This window comes from Bos indicus x Bos taurus, chromosome 2 (genome assembly GCF_003369695.1).
Source record: "Bos indicus x Bos taurus breed Angus x Brahman F1 hybrid chromosome 2, Bos_hybrid_MaternalHap_v2.0, whole genome shotgun sequence".
Lineage (NCBI taxonomy): Eukaryota > Metazoa > Chordata > Mammalia > Artiodactyla > Bovidae > Bos > Bos indicus x Bos taurus.
Window position 1 is genome coordinate 66,244,015 of NC_040077.1, and position 15,375 is coordinate 66,259,389.

The 15,375-nt window shown below is 39.1% G+C and overlaps 1 protein-coding gene and 1 non-coding gene across 2 annotated transcripts in view; both read left to right on the top strand.

Annotated features, from left to right (window-relative positions):
* The window catches only part of DPP10 (dipeptidyl peptidase like 10), a 1,640,795-nt gene that overhangs the window by 191,552 nt on the left and 1,433,868 nt on the right, over positions 1 to 15,375 (top strand). The window lies entirely within an intron of this gene.
* Positions 8,204 to 8,275, top strand: TRNAC-ACA. The gene has a single exon. It is a non-coding gene; the product is annotated as a tRNA-Cys (tRNA).

Here is a 15,375-nt window from a genome sequence, read left to right on the forward strand (position 1 = left end):
GAGCTTGATGATTAGGATTCTGACTGGCCCTTGGCAACATTGTGGAGTTAGCAAAGGTCTTTCCTCCTGACATCTCTCACTCTCTCTCTTTTTTTAACCATCTTTGCTACATGTAAGTTCTTTCCTTAGTTGCCTGATGCTCTCATGCTACTAGGATTTTAGCACCTGCGACCTCCCTGAAAGATTTGCCTGCCCAAGGCCATCTCATCTACCAGACCAGGATTTAACAATATTTTGGGACTCATTTGTTAAGTTTCTGATTTTTCATTTCTTGTAAAGAAAGATCTCACTCATCCACTCTTACATTTGAACCAGTCTAGGGTATAGGAAATAGTGATCTAGAAGAGAAGAACATAGACATAATGCCAGCTGTCTCCCAGAAAACAAACAAATAAAAAATTTCTTACATATAATGAGAAACAAAATTCCCATATTAGCAACACAGTGGGAAGCGTAGCCTCTCTCACTTATTTCTCCTCTTCACATACCTTTCAGGAGGCATGCCACACATTATAAATGTTGTCCCTTTCCAGAGGAGTTCTTTTTAAATTTAAATTTATTTATTTTAATTGGAGGCTAATTACTTTACAATATTTACAATATTGTATTGGTTCTGCCACACATCAACATGAATCCACCACAGGCATACACGTGTTCCCCATCCTGAACCCCCTCCCACCTCCCTCCCCGTACCATCCCTCTGGGTCATCCCAGTGCACCAGTCCCAAGCATCCTGTACTGAATGTTCAATTAAACCTGGACTCTCTCATCTCAGTGTCGTGACTGGAAACTACACAAAGTATTCTCAGGTAATTAAGACTTAGTCTGGCTAAGGAACTCAATCCAGGTAATTTGTTGGAAAGGTGGTGCCATAGTCTACAAATCCTGAGAATGGTCATGGGCTTTTGTGTTTCCCAGCCTGCAACATCCAAGGAAGTGGTCCTAAAATGCAAAGAACCATAATATCTATGGAGTTGCCTTAACAAAGGGACTTCCCAGGTGGGTCTGTGGTAAAGAGTCTTCCAGCTATTCAGGAGATGTGGGTTCAATCACTGAACCAGGAAGATCCCCTGGAGAAGGAAATGACAATAAGCTATAGTATTCTTGCCTGGAATTACAGGAGCCTGGCAAGCTACAGTCCATGGAGTCATAAAGAATCAGACAAGACTTAGTGACTCAGTATGCATGAGTCCTAACAGAATAATGAAGAATAATAACAGAATAACATTAGAATAATGAAGGTTTCATGGGTGGTTTTGATAATGAGGTCTTTTAATTTAAAACCTTCTAAAACTTTGCCTTTCCTGAAAAATATTGAATTGGCCAAAAGTTTCATTTAGATTTTTTCATAACATCCCACCCTAGTATTCTTGCCTGGAAAATCCCATGAACGGGGGAGCCTGGTGTGCTACAGTTCATAGGGTTGCAAAGAGTTGGACACTACTGAGTGACTTCACTTATGGAAAACTCAAACAAACTTTTTCACCAAGTCAGTATGCTACTACTGCTGCTAAGTCACTTCAGTCGTGTCTGACTCTGTGTGACCCCATAGACGGCAGCCCACCAGGCTCCCCTGTCCCTGGGATTCTCCAGGCAAGAACACTGGAGTAGGTTGCGATTTCCTTCTCCAACGCATGAAAGTGAAAAGTGAAAGTGAAGTCGCTCAGTCGTGTCCGACCCTCAGCGACCCCATGAACTGCAGCCTACCAGGCTCCTCCGTCCATAGATTTTCCAGGCAAGAGTACTGGAGTGGGGTGCCATATAAATACCCTAAGATGTATTTAAATACAGAGTTTTATTTATTAAAGAACAGAGTTCTCAGCAGCTCTTAAAAGGAGAAAAAATAACCCTTGGAATGACAGGTCCAAGGACTCCCCCAGCTATCCGTGCTTGAAGCAGAAGATAGCAAAAGGGAAAGACAAAGTGTGGACCAAGGAATAAACTGCTCTTTCTGTTTTTATGAATGAATACAGATGAGGGAAGAAACAATTTGTAACTGAAAGGAGAAGCCACATTGTGTATGTTATTGTGTGACAAGAGGGACCTTGGCTGCCTGTTTCTATTAAACTGTCTATCCACTAACCTTAAAGTTTGCCCTCGATGAGAAGAAATTCCAGCTTATTCATGCAATGCCCCCTTGTATATTTCTTATTGTTGTCATCATTAATTCCCTTGCTGAGTTCACTGCCTTTCTGAGCCTCTCTTCATCGTGTCACTCTGTTGGTCCACAAAATCCTATAAAGCAGCTAACAAGCCAAGAACTCTGCAAGTCACTGGGAGTTCACATGAGCAAGGCACTTTCTACTAAGCAACATAGACCACTCCCAAACACATCAGCCTTGAGTAGGGGAGTATCTTTCCTTCTTTGCCTTGTGTTCTCTTCTCACTGAGAAGGGGCTGTAATGTGATTTTGTTTGAATTAGATTCTTAATAGAGACTTCTAAACTCCTCCTATGTGATTCGAACAGTCTGGGTGCCAACTCAACCCATAAACTATTGTTCTTGAACCTGTCATGATCTTTTTTTTCAAGGAAGAATTCTGTCCATCCAGTCCACTAATTGAGGGATTAAGGAAAGACCTTACTCTGTGATAGTTTATGGACCCACAAGCTTGTGAGCTGATTAGATTCTCCAAGGTTTCCATCCACCATCCATCTCATGAGGCTCTCAGCCTTCAATGCAAATAACATCATTTGCTCTAAAACCCAGGTTGTTACTTTGAAACTCTCCCAATAAAAGTATTTATTGGCTCCAAAGGAGCTGGCTTGTGAAGGATCCAAGTGAGGTGATAACCCTTATCCATAGGGGGCTACAATCTTTTGAGCAAATACTCGAGGAACAGTAAGAAACTAATAAAGAATTACCAGGTAGTTTAGACAACTGAAAGTGAAAAAAAAGTGAAAATGCTAATTGCTCAGTTGTATCCAATTCTTTGGGACCCCATGGACTATAGCCCATCAAAGCTCCTCCTTCCATAGAATTCTCCAAGCAAGAATACTGGAGTGGGTAGACATTCCCTTTTCCAGGGGATCTTTGTGACCCAGGGATCAAACCCAGGTCTCCAGCATTGCAGGCAGATTATTTATGATCTGAGCCATCAGGAACGCCCTAGTTGAGATTTAAGTGCTATTTAAGTCTTTGCTCAAAGTAGTCATATTTGTCGCTAATATTCTAAGCACAGACTTGTTCCCCAAATTCATAAAAAAGGACCACCCTGCCACCAACAACCATAAATAGTGGCTAGAAAAGACAGATGTAGGAGAGGGGTTAGAAAAGTTAGTGGGGATGACACTCAAGTACATCTTGCAGCTTCAGACATACAAATCAGGATACGTGATCATAATTTATCATGTATTGAATTCTATTTTTAACTTATTTTTGTAAACTATCTAATTTTATCTCCACATCAATTCTAAGACATAAATATTATGTGTCTTAACATAAAGTTACCCAGAATGTAGAATTGAAGAGATTTTATGGACCATTACTTTAATTCAGAAGACAACTCTGGAGACATGAGAGAAGATGCAAGAAAATGAAGCAGAGAAGGAGGAAGCATCAAGATAAGAATGCTTTATCAAAGTGGTCATGACCAAGTATTACAGAATGCTTAATCAACAGTACAGTCCCCCAGGAAGGCATATAACTTGTGTCTTAGAATTTTCTTTGTGGGAGGAGAAGGAGAATGGATTCATCCATTGCTTGTCTATTTCCAATAATAGTTATTCTAGTCTCTAGTATCTCATAGTCATGATGGCCGGTAGGAAAGCCTCAGTATGGCAGGTAAGAGGCCCACTGTGTGAGCAGGAGGGGGTCTCATAGCCTGTGTCTGTGTGAAGTTGGCCTAAACCCCCTCAGGGATACTTGGGCCTGGAGAGTGAGGCCGAGAGGACTTGAAATGATACAAAAATATGCCTAGTTTCTTAATTTTCTTCATTTTATAGGTTCAGAAAGAAAACCAGGTAAAAGTCCAAAGTTAAAATCTAGTAAGTAATAGAGAGGAAAATTTTAAACACAGATTCTCAACTACTTTCTCCAAACTCCCAGTTACTGATAGAAAGACCCTTGTAGAAAATGTTCAGAAATTAACCATTGAGATGACAGAGGCTAAATTTCAGGGTGTCAAGAATAATTTTAGGAAACCCATGAACGAGAAACACTTATCAAGTTACAACAGGACAGTGGGATGTAAGAGGCATGTTTTGAACCTGAAAACATTCAACCAGGACAAGGCACCCTTTAATCCCAAATGTTTCTGATGCATTAGAGAGCTGAGCTGAGTGTTGGCATTCTTAAATGCACCTGACCATATTCCAGAAGAAAGAGAAGACGGTGCTTGTATTTGTTAAGTAACCTGCTTTGTGCAAGAGACTGTGCTAAATATCTCAACTGAACAACACTGAAGTAGTAGGTAATCATGTCTCCATTTTACAGATGACAAAACTGAGGCTCACATAGGGAAAAGAGTACTCTTTCCTTATCCTACATTGTCCCTATTGTGTACATAACAACTGCACATTTGGATTTTCATTGGTATTCATCTTCTATAGTAATAATGTAGAGGAGGAGTGGTAAACCCTGGATGGTCATCACAATAATCTAAGTGAGTGAAGTTGCTCAGTTGTGTCCAACTCTTTGTGACCTCATGGACTGTAGCCTATTAGGCTCCTTCATCCATGGGATTTTCCAGGCAAGAATACTGGAGTGGGTTGCCATTTCCTTCTCCAGGGATCTTCCCCACCCAGGGATCGAACCTGGGTCTCCCGCATTGTAGGCAGACACTTTTACCATCTGAGCCACCAGGGAAGCCAATGATCTAAGAAACTTATTAAAATTATAAGTTCCCCAGGCTCCACCTCAAATCTGCTGCATTAGTCCTTCCATAGCTAGATGACCAGTTATCTGTAATGTGACCACATTTCACAGGGGATCTGATGGGAAGTCAAGGTTGACACTCAAAAGGGTAGTTCCCCCCGCCCCAACTGGAGGATAATTGCTTTACAGTGTTGTATTGGTTTCTGCCGTACAACAGTGTGAATCAGCCATATGTATAGTCTCTCCCTCTTGAGCCTCCTTCCCATCCCACCCCTCTAGGGTAGATGAAAGGAGTGAAATGTTCTTAAACTGAATGAAATAAATATTCAATATTCAGAACAAAGGTTTGAAGAGAAGATAGTCCTGCTCTTCTTTGTACAAATCATATCAGAGGTGTTTTATATTTGGAGTAGCTTCCCAGGTGCCACAGTGGTAAAGAATCTGCCTTCCAGTGAAAAAGGGTTCAATCCCTGGGTTGGGAAGACCCCCTGGAGTAGGAAATGGCAACCGCTCCAGTATTCTTGCCTAGAGGATCCCCTTGACACAGTTTGGCAGGCTCCAGTCCATGGGATCACAAAGAGTCAGACACAACTGAGCGATGATCACTTTCACTTAGGAAAAAATGTGCCAGGGATCGGGACTGTGTCCAGTTGACTTAAGACAAAGCCAGACACAGTCCAAGCACCTGGCTGTTGGGGAAGCCTGATGAGGGTGATTCTCTCATTCACCTTGCACCAACTGACCAACCAACATGCTAACAAGCAAACAGATTATCCCAGCTGGATCTCTGTGTTCTTAGCAGCAGACAGTCGACACGGCTTCTAAAAGATTCCCTGGTGTTTCACCATCAGTTCCCTCTGTGTCTGGGCTGTACCTCTTCCTCCACTGCCGAGTCGCTAGCTGCCTGAAACTCCCACCACCCTTCCACACATGCAGGCTGTTTTTTTTTCAGCAGGGCAGCTATTTTCTGACATTGGGCACTGAGCCATCATAATCAGATACAATTTCCCGACCACACAATTCCACTCCTCCTGCAGCCTCAGGTATAATTATGAAGGCTGGCCTAGCACTGTCTACTTACCTACACTGTACTTTCCAGGGAGGGATGGCCTCTCATTCTCTATTAAATCTTTTGAAAGTAAACCTGTAGGCACTACAAGGTTTAGGCACCAAGTAGGAATGGGAGTTGGAGTGTCCTTGCTTTGACAGGCATGTGCAACTTTTAATTATCTACTCATCCAGGATTTACATTTTTTCATATTGTTAAAAAAAAAGCTGAGAATGGTGATGGCCTGATTTCTTGCACACATTGGGAATGGAATTGGTTTAGAATATTGTCTGTGCTTCAGTCACTGTCATTTTTCCCCTTATTGTTCCTTTGTAAAGTTTATTTTTCTCATTCCACGAGTAATACATTCAGAAAATATAGAAAATATAGGAATTCATAAAGATTTACAGTTGATGACTCCATAGCTCTTATTAATATTTGTATACTTTCTATCAAATCTCTTATTCATTCACACACACACAAACAAAATATTTAAGGTTATATTACAGCAGCTTTATATTTTGATTTTTTGGTTTCTATGATGAGAGTAACATTTATTCATGCCATTGAATACACTAAAAATGACTAATTGCTTTATAATATTTCATGTTATGGTCATGCCCTCATTTGTCTCTCCTCATTTTCCTAATGTTGGTTATTGAAATTATTCCCTATCCTTTGCTGATTCCTTATAAATCAACTTATCACCCAAGATAATTGATCAAGTTCATCCCATGTGTAGATGACTATTAATGACAGCACAGTGTGAGGATGGTGCACAGACTTTGGGATCAGAAAAACTTAGATTGAATCCCAGCTCCAACACTAGCTTGGAGAGTTTTCTCATCTGTAAAATGGGGCTCATGCTAACTGCCTGGCTTCTTTTCCTAGTTTTTCTCCCTCCTTTCTCTAGTGCATACCACCCATGTTAGTTACTCTTTATCTCTCACGCTCTTGCTCACACTGCTTCTCCAGCCTTGCAACTGCACACACATGCCTTTCTTTTTTAAACTTGATTAATGGTAAGGTCACATCTGAAGAATTCTATACAACGTCTCCCTGCACTTGTTCTGCTTCTCCAGCTCTGATGTGGGTTCGTACCTTTCCCGGAACCTGCTCTTCACATTTCCACCTCCCTTTTTGTCCAGGCCTTCCTCATGTTTGAGAAGTCATCTCCAGCTTAACTCCTGTGGAGGGTTTCCCAGCCCTAAACCCTGATGATTCCATAGCCTGAAACCATATTACTCTAAGTGACAGAGAAGCTCTATCTCAAACTTTCTGAATTTGAATACTTGTGACTTTTTTCCTCATTACTTTTGCCAAAATTTCATTCACATTCATTCTTTCCCTTTTCCTCATTTATGCCTTTAGCTATTTTTTCCAGCTATACATGGTCAGATGATAGGAGTTCCCTTAAATGGCAGTCTATTCCAAATCTGATGTGTCTACAATATCTACTGAGGGAGTATGAATGAATCTGTGAGACTTGATCCATAATATTAAATGACCAACCAACCAACCAACCAAATAGCCTTATAGTACATGGCCACAAAGGGTAGTTGGTAAAATAAACCCCGAGTTCAATTCTCAGCTCAGTCTCTTATGAACTATATGGCCTTCAGTGAACCTCTAAGCCATATAATACTCATTTGTTTACATGGAAACAATATCTGCTAATTCATAGAATTGTGCTGATCAAATAAAATGACATCTGATTATTAAAAATATTCTCAGCTCTCTGCTATTTTTATCTAAGAATCACATAAAAGGGTTCTATTGAATCTTGAATATACATCAGCTGTTGTAGTTATTTGATATTCACACCAAAGTAACTAATCACTACAATTACTATTAATAATTAAAGAGAGACTGGGAATCATGGCATTTATCTCCAAATTCAGGCACTGGGCACAGTTTCTGGCACATGTTCTGTTCCCAGAAAACAATGTTGAGTTGAATTTATGGTGGAATAAATTTTTAGAGGCTTTTACATTTCATTTTTAAGCGTCCAATCCATCCTACACACGTTAGCATTTTTGTATGACAGTGAAAATATTGGAGATAAAAATGATTTGGTTATGGGCCTATGAAAGTGATGTGAAAGATCCAAGAGCCTAGATCAGATTTCAACTTTTCAAAGGAGGAGAAACTATGGACCAAAAATATTCCATGAAATGCTAGCACATAGAGTTTGAGAAGCACAGGGTGGGATTAGAAGCCAAACCTCAGGCTTTGTCTCACTACCTCATACAGGGTTTCTTCATACCTTATAGTGTGCCTCACTTACTCTCATCATTGGAACTTTCTGGGTCATTTAAATTTCTATTTATGCATCAGGCTTCCCTGGTGGCTCAGATGGTAGAGCATCTGCCTACAATGCAGGAGGCCCAGGTTTGATCCCTGGGTCGGGAAGATCCTCTGGAGAAGGCAATGGCACCCCACTCCAGTACTCTTGCCTTGAAAAATCCCATGGACGGAGGAGCCTGGTAGGCTACACTCTATGGGGTCGCAGAGTCGGACACAACTGGGCGACTTCACTTTCACTTTATGCATCTACCTGCATGCTCAGTCCTGCCCGACTTTTTTGTGATCCCATGGACTGTAGTCCACCAGGCTCCTCTGTTCATGGGATTTTCCAAGCAAGAATACTAGAGTGGGTTGCCGTTTCCTACTCAAGGGAATCTTCCCTCCTATTCCAGGGGCTCTTTCTTGCCCAGGGATTGAAACTGAGTCTCCTGAATGTCCTGTGTTGGTAGATGGATTCTTTACCACTTGGAAATAAATTTAAATTTATATTAGGCATTGATAACCTTTCCAAAGTAATTTCATTGTTGTTATTAATTTTTTCTATTCCCCTCTATCCTCCTATTGAACCCTGCTGCTACTGCTACTGCTGCTAAGTAGATTCAGTTGTGTCCGACTCTGTGCGACCCCATAGATGGCAGCTCACCAGGCTCCCCCATCCCTGGGATTATCCAGGCAAGAACACTGGAGTGGGTTGCCATTTCCTTCTCCACTATTGAACCCTACACTACTGCAATTCCGAAAGCCTGGTCTTTTTTAAAAAATTAACTTTTTCATATAAGCAAATCATAGTGAATTTTTATGTTATATGTCAAACTTCCTTTTGAATCTGTCTGAAGCCTCTAAGGAATAAATCCCAGGGCAGGAGATCTTGTATCATGCATCTAATTAACCTTTGATTATCTTCCTGACTGCCTCACAGTTCAATACTTGCTTGATTTTTTATTATCCATCTAATTAGTAGGGTTTAAGTGGCTTTTTATGTCAGATTTTATTATATCAGTTTGCTTACACAATTTCAGGATACTGGGGAGTTCCAATATGTTTGTAATCCTTAAGTGCTATGTATCTACTTGCTATTTGTTTGATTTTTCTTTCTATAAAAAGTGCTTTGACCAATTTTTCCCACTAGAGTGTATAAGTAGTCTATGAAATGCCAAATGATGGCAAAAACCTTTCTATTAATTGTGCATAAATTATCAACAGGGCTAGTCAAGTCTAATCAATCATGTCTCTGTCTAATAAGCCTGCAGTCACAGACCTGATATTCTGAAACAAAGGGGGTAGTGAAAAAACCCTCAAAATACTTCAATTTAGGGCAAACTAATGAATATGTACATATTTATGAATTACGTTCTATAGCCATGGGAATGTAATTTGTTACTGAAATCTATGGATTATAATTGTGTCTGTCAATGAATGGGTAGGATTTAACATAACCAGTTAGATGTGCAAATCTTATCCCCTATCACTGATCTTTTATTATTATTATTATTTTTACATGCCAGTTTTATTTCCAAATGAACAGTAAACTTGCTTTCAGTCATATAATTTGCATGTTCTTATGTTAGTGTTCTTAGTCAATGAACTTTGTAATTACTGAAAATTAATATGAATACAATTTAAGTTTGTCCTTATAGAACAGTGCGGTTTTCTCTAACATTAACTGTGATTTTAGTTTCCCTTGTGGTCTCAGGTGGCTGAGCAGTGAAGAATCTGCCTGCCAATGCAGGAAACACAGATTCAATCCCTGGGTTTGGAAGATCTCTTGGAGAAGGAGATGACAACCTACTCCAGTATTCTTGCCTGTGAAATCCCATGGACAGATGAGGCTGGCAGGCTACAGTCCATGGAGTTGAAAAAGAGTTGGATATGACCTAGTGACCAAACAACAACAACAATAGTTTCCCTTAGCTTCCCCAAGATCTTATGTTCTTTGTCTCTTTCCCCTTGAATTTAAAATAGAGTGACCAGTTTGACTTATTTCTAGTGCTCTCTCTCTCTTTATATATATATATATATGTGTGTGTGTGTGTGTATAGATAGATCCTTCTGAGATATAAAAGATCTACTGATTAGCACAGACCTCAATTTATCAATAATAGTCAAAATGTTCAGTGGCAATTGCCTTATATATGGAGACAACCATATGGTACAGAATGAGCGCCATGGAGGCATGCTGTCTGATGCACAGCAAAGGAATCAAAAGTATTGGGTTTCATTCTCTACTCTATCTTTGATTTACTGTTTAGCCTTGGGCTCATCATTCTTCTAAAACCTCTCAGTGTCTTATTCTTTCCGTCGAGGTACAAAGATAACTGTACTTGTAAGCTGAGGAAAAGGAAAGTATGCTATTCGTTTCTTTGGATGGAAATTATTTACAAAATTCAAAGGATTACTCTGAAATGTAACCCATCCCACATTTATTGGGCATCTTCCATGTTCTAAAGGGCTTCCCTGATAGCTCAGTTGATAAAGAATCCACCTGCAATTCAGGAGACCCCGGTTCAATTCCTGGGTAGGGAAGACCTACTGGAGAAGGGATAGGCTACCCACTAGAGTATTCTTGGGCTTCCCTTGTGGCTTAGCTGGTAAAGAATTTGCCTGCAGTATGGGAGATCTGGGTATGATCCCTGGGTTGGGAAGATCCCCTGGAGAAGGGAAAGGCTACCCACTCCAATATTCTGGCCTGGAGAACTCCATGGACTGTATAGTCCATGGGGTCGCAAAGACTCAGACATGACTGAGAGGCTTTCACTTTTTCCATGTTCTAAAGATTGTGCTGAGCATCAGGGATACAAAAATAAGTTGGACGTTCCATTGCTGCTCATTAGGTGACAGGAGGTGAAAGAGAGATCTGGATTCAAATTTGTTTGAAAGATTGTCTGGAATCTCATCTTAAATCCAAATGAATTACACTAGAAGGGTAATTGTATGTCTACAAATGGGATTTCCCTGGTGAATCAGTGGTAAAGAATCCAGCTGCCAATGCAGGAGGCATGGATTCCATCCTCAGATTGGGAAGATCCCCTAGGGAAGGAAATGGCAACCCACTCTAGTATTCTTGCCTGGGAAATCCCATGGGCAGAGGAACCTGGTAGGCTGCTGTCCGTGGGTTCACAAAAGAGTCAGACATGACTTTGTGACTGAAAAAAGACATGACTTTGTGACAAAAAAGTAACAATGATGTCTACTGATACATTGAAGAAAGACAGTGAATAAATAATAATATGTTTATTTTGATAGATGGGATTATTGTTTGCAACTTATTACATTCTATTGTGGAAGAATCACACACTAATTGCCCCTTCCATGTGACTTTGTAATGTCTCCAGTTGAAGTCAGGAGAGTGTGCATGCCTTTTCCATTGGCTGGTTTTGGAGAGGTGACTTGCTTTGCCCAGTGGAATATGGACAGAAGAGTCATTGTGCCAGTTCTAGACTGAAGCTTGAAGGGTCATGGGAAAGTTACTGCCAGGTTGTTTGGATTTTTTACTCTGCTAGGAAAAGACCTTGTTCCCAAGTACCTGTTTCTCTTTAGTCTATGCCAACAACAAAGTAATGTGGACCAGACTTAACTCCATCAAAGCTTGGATTCCAGTCCCACCAGCTGATTCCTGTCTAGACCAGCCTAACTTCACATACACCTATGAACAGAAAATAAATGTTGATGTATGCCTTGGAGATTTGGGGTTCATTTGTTACAAAGCATTATCATGATTAAGCAAAGAACTGGCTAATAAAACACAGTTTTTGTAAGCTTGAATTAAATTATTGATTGAGGAAGTAATCATCAATGAATGATAAGGCTATTAAATGAAAAATGGATGGGAAACAGTGTTTGCATGGTATCAGATTATGGGTCCACAGATTTCTTGCTGAGGACAAGAGAACAAACAACTTCAGTGAAGAGATCAAGTTTCCACTACTTTAAGGCAATTTGTCACAAATTATGGGATAACTAGACACCATAATGCATCATATTAGGTGACACATAAACTCTTCAGCATGGCCTAAGTGTTTTTGCCAAAGTTATTAACTTGAATCTAGTAAATCAGTATATGCAACTTTCCTTTATCAGGAAATACACAGTATGGAGGTAGAAGTTGAACAACAGCACAGGAAAAATTCAGCACGTTACTTTCTACAGGACAAATGACTAGTCTGTCCAACAAACCAATGTTTCAAAAAGAAGAAGTGGGAAAGCAGCAGAAAAAAACCAAACGCAGTGTGTGGTTCTAGTGTGTATCCTGGTTTGAAAAACTGAGTTATGAAAAATACTCCAAGACAATTGAGAAAATTTAAATATAGCCTGGCTACTACAGCTTACGCAGAAGTTAGTATTAATATTGCTTAGTTTAATAATAGTATTGTAGTTAGAAAAAGTCTCAACTTTCCAAGATATATACTGAATTATTTAAGGGTTTATAGCTTATATGTGATTAATTGACTTGAAATTACTTCAAAATAGGTGTTACAATTTACATTTACAAAATTTAAATGCCTATTAAATTTGAGGGAAAAAGATAAAGATGTCTATTCTTTATCTAAAAATGATCTATTCCTTTAAAATTTCCATATATTTGAGATTTTTTAAATGGTTAGTGCTATTTTGTGTGCAATTTTTTTTTATTGAAGGATAATTGCTTTACAGAATTTTGTTGTTTTCTGTCAAACCTCAACATGAATCAGCCATAGGTATATATATATATATTCCCTCCCTTCTGAACCTCCCTCACATCTAAAATGACAATGCACTTAAGATCCAGTGTAAAAGCATTTAGGATATCATTTTCTATGCAGTCTGGTTCTAAATTTAGTGTTTTTAGTGTTCTCTAATATATTTTATCTGCTTACTGCCTATATCCAAAATAGGTCAGTAAGCTACATGAAGATCAGTACCACATTTCACACTTGTTTTCACTTAGTCAAAGCACTATGTGGCTATTTGCATAAATACATGTTAGCCATTTCATTAAAGATGATACAAAGAACTTTCTTTTCATTATTGCCTATTACATTAGTGACTGTGAATTGCCCTCCTTTGTCCTTATCAGTGGAAGTGTAGTCTATGGTTGCGTAGCTTCCTGCCCTAGGATTTAGTTGATTAAATCAGTGTAAACAGTGAACTGCCAATGAAGCCAGTTAACTAGACTGTTAGAGCTAGTTAGAAAACTGCAGCTCTTTGATGTTGCTCTAAGTGTCAGGTGATACAGAGAGCATGGGAACAGATGATATATTTAAACATCAAATGGGGCTGCTCAGTTTCTTCCCCAAGGTCTCTATCATGGGTCATGTATGTTTTGAAAGGAGAAATATGACATCAATATTTCTGTAATAAAAGTCTCCATCACATTAATATCAATTGATTAGTTGTTCCACTTTTAAAAATCCTCTAAATTATCCTATACTTGCCATGTAATTGGCAAGATACTGGAATTGATTGACGGGTATTGTATATGCTTCAAGCATCACTTTTTAAAGGAAATACATTATAATTTAAATACAATGATACTATAAATATTCAACCATCAATGTCAAGTATGCAGGTTTCTCTCAGTACTTATAGCAACACAGAGCTTACAAAAGGGAGATTTTTCTTGAAAAAGATGAAAAGTGGTGGTTATATTTTCTTTCAAAATATTAGTAATGAAAATGATGGTGCAATCCTTCATTTTGAGCCAGCCATGTCCCAGGGAACACATGAGATTTTCTAGGCATATTAATTATAATTTTCTCATTAAAACCCTTCCAGATCAATAAACCATTTCCCTTTTCTTTTCTATAGATGAGAAAACTAAAGTTGAATAGAAAATGATTTCTGAAAGGTCATCAGATACATAATATAAAGCTTAGTCAGACAGAACCTGACTTCAGGTTTCCTTGAATCTAAACAAGTATGTTTCCAAGATAGTTTTTTTTAAAAGGATTTTTAAAAAAATAATGGAAAGGGAAGATTTTTACTTTTGGTATGTTTGCAATATTATTGTGTTAGCTAACAATAGTTCTGATGGCAATTAAAGCACAGCAAAAAACAAAAAATTAAGTTATATAGACTGAAACTTCACTTGAAAGACTAAATTTTGTACTGTTTCTGCTGCATTAGGTATATTTAGCTCCAGAGAAATATAATTAGTATAAAATAAAGTGGATTATTGAATAAATTCCCTGATAATTCAAGCCAAAAGTAGTACTCTGTATACATGAGATAAAGAGAGTGGGATTATTTTTTTCAACTGTCTGCATAAAAGTCACAGTTTCTACATCATTTTTAAAGTATAGATTCAAGCTTGGAAGCTCAGACTTGGGCAATATCAGGAATCACTGATACTGATTAGGAAGAATATAACAAGGAAGCAATGGATCTGAAAAATGGAGGGAAAAGAGTGTTGTGGAATGTTGGCAGGCATTTATTGGTTATCAATATAATTGGCTGAATGGTTTAGATGTTGTAGATAGGAATGAGATAAGAATCTTATGGGAACTGTGAACAGTATGGATTGTGATATATAACCTGAAAGATTTCAGAATATATGTTTATCCACACGTGGATAATGAGAGCAAATTTGAAGAAAACTAGAAGAAATTAAAATCTCTTGTTGCAGTTTAGAAATAGTTGAAAACATGCAAGTATAGTTAACAGTAAGCATGGTAATGTTTAATACAAGCTCAAATGTATTTTGAAGAATCAGGAAACAATGTGATTTTCAAATAGCTAAATAAAAATGCAAACACAACATCAGGTCTATGGCTGCCAGTTAAGACAATGCTCCAGTATGCTTGTCGATATATGATTCTTTTAAACCCCATGCAAATACATTTTCTTCAGTTTCTAATTGCAGTCCTTCTGATGGGGCTCAGACTAAAGAATCTTAGGGTGGGGGATCATGCAGACAGCCATGTGGGGATGCCCCATCTACCAGAAGACCAACACCAGCCCCATGCCCCACTGGGCCAATCACATGGGGAGTCTAGTCCACCCTCCAGAGGGCCTGCAACCACTGAGTCAGGCACAGCCTTCCAGCCAAATGGTACAGGGGCCAGTGATGCTTACCAGCATGTCCACAGTAGTTAGCTCAGTCACAACACACGGGCATATACAGCCCACATTGGGGAACCCTAAATCACTTGGCTCTGGTCACAAGAGAGGTGTATGCTGCTGGGTACTACACGGCATTTCCTACATAAGGGTTCTTCACCAAGATCAGG